Genomic DNA, 4,017 nt, shown 5'->3' with positions numbered 1-4,017 from the left:
CCCCGGTCGACAGACCCACCGGGAGCACGGCGAGCCCGCTCGCCACACGCGGTTCCACGCACACCCCCGAGGGGGGGCGGGGAGGGCCGCGGCGGGAGGGCGCGGCAGCGGTCGCTTCCCTCGACTCCGGGGGGTACGGCGAAGGATGTTGCCAGGGGGCTATAACACTCGCCGCACGGAGCGGCGAGCCACCTTCCAAAGCCACCGGCCTTCCCAGCCGACCCGAAGCCGGTCGCGGCGCACCACCACTGGAGGAAATGCGCCCGGCGACAGCCGTGCCCGCGCGGGGAGCGGTCCCAGCAGAGGAGATCCGCCAGACCCCCAACGCGACCGACCGGAGCCGCCCGAGTTGAATCCTCCGGGCGGACTGCGCGGACCACACCCGTTTACCTCTTGACGGTTTCACGCCCTCTTGAACTCTCTCTTCAAAGTTCTTTTCAACTTTCCCTTACGGTACTTGTTGACTATCGGTCTCGTGCCAGTATTTAGCCTTAGATGGAGTTTACCACCCGCTTTGGGCTGCATTCACAAGCAACCCGACTCCAAGAAGACGCGATCTCGACCCGCCTCTCACCGCCACTGGCCTCACACCGTCCTCAGGCTAGGCCTCGATCAGGAGGACTGGGGCGACTGGGCACCGTCGAAGAAAGCGCTTCTGTACGCCACATTTCCCTCGCCCGTCAAGCGAGCGGGGATTCGGCGCTGGGCTCTTCCCTGTTCACTCGCAGTTACTAAGGGGAATCCTTGTTAGTTTCTTTTCCACCGCTTAGTAATATGCTTAAATTCAGCGGGTTGTCGCGTCTGATCTGAGGTCGTACCCAGAGTCAGAGGATGGCCAGGCCGCACCGCCAGCGTGCGAATCCCCCCGCACCACCTCTTAGTGGGCCGGCAACGTCTCACCGCGGACGGGGAGTTTGGCCGACGCCGCGACGGTCAGAGAGCCAGCCACCCGCACGTCGCTCACCACCCTTGGCCAGCGATGGTGTCGACGAGTGGCCGCCCCTGCCGCCTCCAGCGCCGCCGCGTCCACGCGCGGGGACGTGCTCGGCGCAATTCCACGGGACCGGAGACCCTCCCCCGTCCACGGCGGGAGGCGAAACTCGGAAGTGCCGGCTGCTTACTCGAGCGGAAGGGTCAGCCTGATTCCTGCCTTGCCGGAGGCCCGGTCGCGGGGGGTGACGACCCGCCGCCCCGGGACGTGCGAGGCCACCAGCAGACAGAGACTGCCCGACGGTCAGAGAGAGGGAGAGAGGAGTGCCGAGGCTCAAGTGGCGAACGGTCGCGCAGGCACGCCACGCACATCGATCGCCAGCCGCGGAACGGCACGGCCTTCAGTGGGGCCGGCGGGCGACGCCGCTCCTGAACCCAGCGGCCCCGAGCCGGACGAGTTGAGGAAGGCACGCCGACGGTGACAGGGTACGGAAGACACAGCGGTGGCCTTCTGGCGACTTGGCCCCCGACAGCCCGACGTTCCGCCGTCCTCCCGATGGCCAGGAGGACCGTGCGGGGGTCGGCCGACGGCGTGGTAGGTGTGCCTGCACGGTGACGGAGCACACACCACGCCCGCCAACCCCTCCGTACCTCCCGAGACCGGTGGCAGGACGGAGCGGAAAACGTGCGGACTGAACGGGAGAGCCAAGAGCCAGCGATCCACGCGCGTGCGACCGTCCAAGTCACAGCGTTCGACGAAAACCTCCTCCCTCGGCCAGGCACTCGGCGCCAGCAGGGGAGACAGGATCAGACGCCCCGCCGGCCACTTAAGGCCGAGGACGAACCACGAGACGGGCGGCTGCAGCAGCGGGCGGCCTGCAGCTCCCAGCACTCTCAATCGATCAACCATCGAGTCGGGTCAGCGTGTCAAACCGGCGAGCTCCACGGTCAGGCCGGCGGCGCACCAGCACCGGACCTCCGCGGCTCCCTTCACTCTTTCCACTGCCAGCCAACCGAGAGACGGACCCAATGCGGACGTGCAGAGCTTAGGCAGACCCCCCACTGGAGGCTCAACACTTCGTGGCAGCTCCGTGTCCCAGAGACCAGGAGGGTTGGCACACACACACAGTGTGAACCACCGACAGCCATTCTGGGACCGGTGACAGCCGTGCTGGCCCCACTGCCACGACACAGACGGACGCCAGGCCGCGCTCCCCGGCGGGGGGATGGCGTCGAGCCTGACGAACGGAATGTGCAGGGTGGGGGGGAAAGGCCAAGCGCTCCGACGCCGGAGGGCTCCGGAGTCTGAACTTAGGGGGACAAAGAGGACGGGTCCTCTGCGACACCCCAGCCGCGCTCTCGCCAGCCAAGGCGAGTGCGATTGATTGCCAAACGACCCTCAGACAGGCGTGGCCCCGGAAGAACCCGGGGCCGCAAAGTGCGTTCAAAGTGTCGATGATCAATGTGTCCTGCAATTCACATTAATTCTCGCAGCTAGCTGCGTTCGTCATCGACGCACGAGCCGAGTGATCCACCGTCAAGAGTTGTCTGAGTTTGTTTTAGGTCTCTCCCTCGCCAGAGGAAAGCGACCCGACCGCACATACGCTCCCCACCTTGAGCTACAGCCACCTGCACGCCGGCGTGCGGGCGGAGCAGGGTGGCGTGAAGCGATGGGGAGCACCATCCTGGTGCGGCCCGCAGAAACATACGTCTATTGGGGGGAGGAGGACAGGGCGCCCAAGAGGCGATGCGTGCCCCAACGCACCGCAGCGACGGAGGCAGGATCACCGCCACCATGTCGCCCGCCTAGTATCACGAGGCGTGCAGCAGCTTTGCCCTAGGAAAAGCAGAGGCGGGAACGGGCACCGGCCATCGGTTCGGCAGCGTCACTGACGCGTGCACGTGGGCGCGTGTCGGCGAGCGGACTTCCTGCGAGGAGGCGGGGGCGGCACTCGCCCGAGCAGACGCCCGCCCGGCCCAGCCACCGCCGAGGTGGACTGGGAGTCGCGGCAACGGCTCGTCATACTCGTTCCCACACTCACAGCGCAGCTTGCCCGCAAGCCACCGACCACCGATCGACGCCAGGCGCCCCGACCGAGAGCGGGATCGCTCGTTCGCCCTGCTGGCAGTTCGCTGGGGATCACTACTGCACGGAGCTCGGAGACCGACGGCGGCAACTCGAGAGTCTTTAAACCACCACCCCCATCCCGCAAGTGCAAAGAGGCTGTATACGCACAGACGGGTGAGGGGAATAGGTACCCCGTCGGGTTTGAAGGGAGCGTGACTAGATAGCAACGATGTAAACCCAGCCGATTTGGGAGCGAAAGACCGGCGCCTGCATCACCGGCTTCGTTTCCCGTGGCTGGAGAGTACACCGAAACCCTCCGTCTGTCGCGAGCTCCCGACGACGCGGTGCCGCCAAGCAGCAGGGCCGGACCTGGTGTGGCTCCCCTCGTCGATCACAGACCGGTCGGCACTACTGACGAGACGGTGGAACGGGCTTCGCCCCTTGTGACGAAGGGTGATGCGAACCCGCCCGCCCGCGTGCGTTCGGGGTGGACTCGGCAAACGGAGATTTGAAATCGAAAGTGTCCTCCTGCCCCGCGCAGGTAGGCGCCCAACAGTTGTGGGGGGTTTGGCGGTGACCACGGCTGCAGGGCCTGCTACCCCGACGAGCTCTCCTGCTGGCCCCGAAACCACCCTCGCGAGACAAGTTGAAACGGAAACGGGCGTACCCCCAAGCCGACGATCCTTTCTATTTGTTACTTTTTTTTTCACTTGCTCGAGTTGTGGGGATTTGGCGGTGACCACGGCTGCAGGGCCTGCTACCCCGACGAGCTCTCCTGCTGGCCCCGAAACCACCCTCGCGAGACAAGTTGAAACGGAAACGGGCGTACCCCCAAGCCGACAGAGATCCTTTCTTATTTGTTACTTTTTTTTTTCACTTGCTCGAGTTGTGGGGGTTTGGCGGTGACCACGGCTGCAGGGCCTGCTACCCCGACGAGCTCTCCTGCTGGCCCCGAAACCACCCTCGCGAGACAAGTTGAAACGGAAACGGGCGTACCCCCAAGCCGACGATCCTTTCTT

The 4,017-nt window shown here is 65.4% G+C and overlaps 1 non-coding gene across 1 annotated transcript; it reads right to left on the bottom strand.

The window, feature by feature from the left end:
* Positions 1-2,323: 2,323 nt before the first annotated feature.
* LOC140475147 (5.8S ribosomal RNA) lies at positions 2,324-2,476 on the bottom strand. Its single transcript, XR_011959725.1, has one exon. It is a non-coding gene; the product is annotated as a 5.8S ribosomal RNA (ribosomal RNA).
* Between the last annotated feature and the right edge of the window lie 1,541 nt (positions 2,477-4,017).

The sequence above is a fragment of the Chiloscyllium punctatum genome, unplaced genomic scaffold, assembly GCF_047496795.1.
Source record: "Chiloscyllium punctatum isolate Juve2018m unplaced genomic scaffold, sChiPun1.3 scaffold_1435, whole genome shotgun sequence".
NCBI classification, from domain to species: Eukaryota; Metazoa; Chordata; class Chondrichthyes; order Orectolobiformes; family Hemiscylliidae; genus Chiloscyllium; species Chiloscyllium punctatum.
The sequence above is the reverse complement of the archived record's forward strand: the minus strand, read 5'-3'. Positions and strand labels throughout refer to the sequence as shown.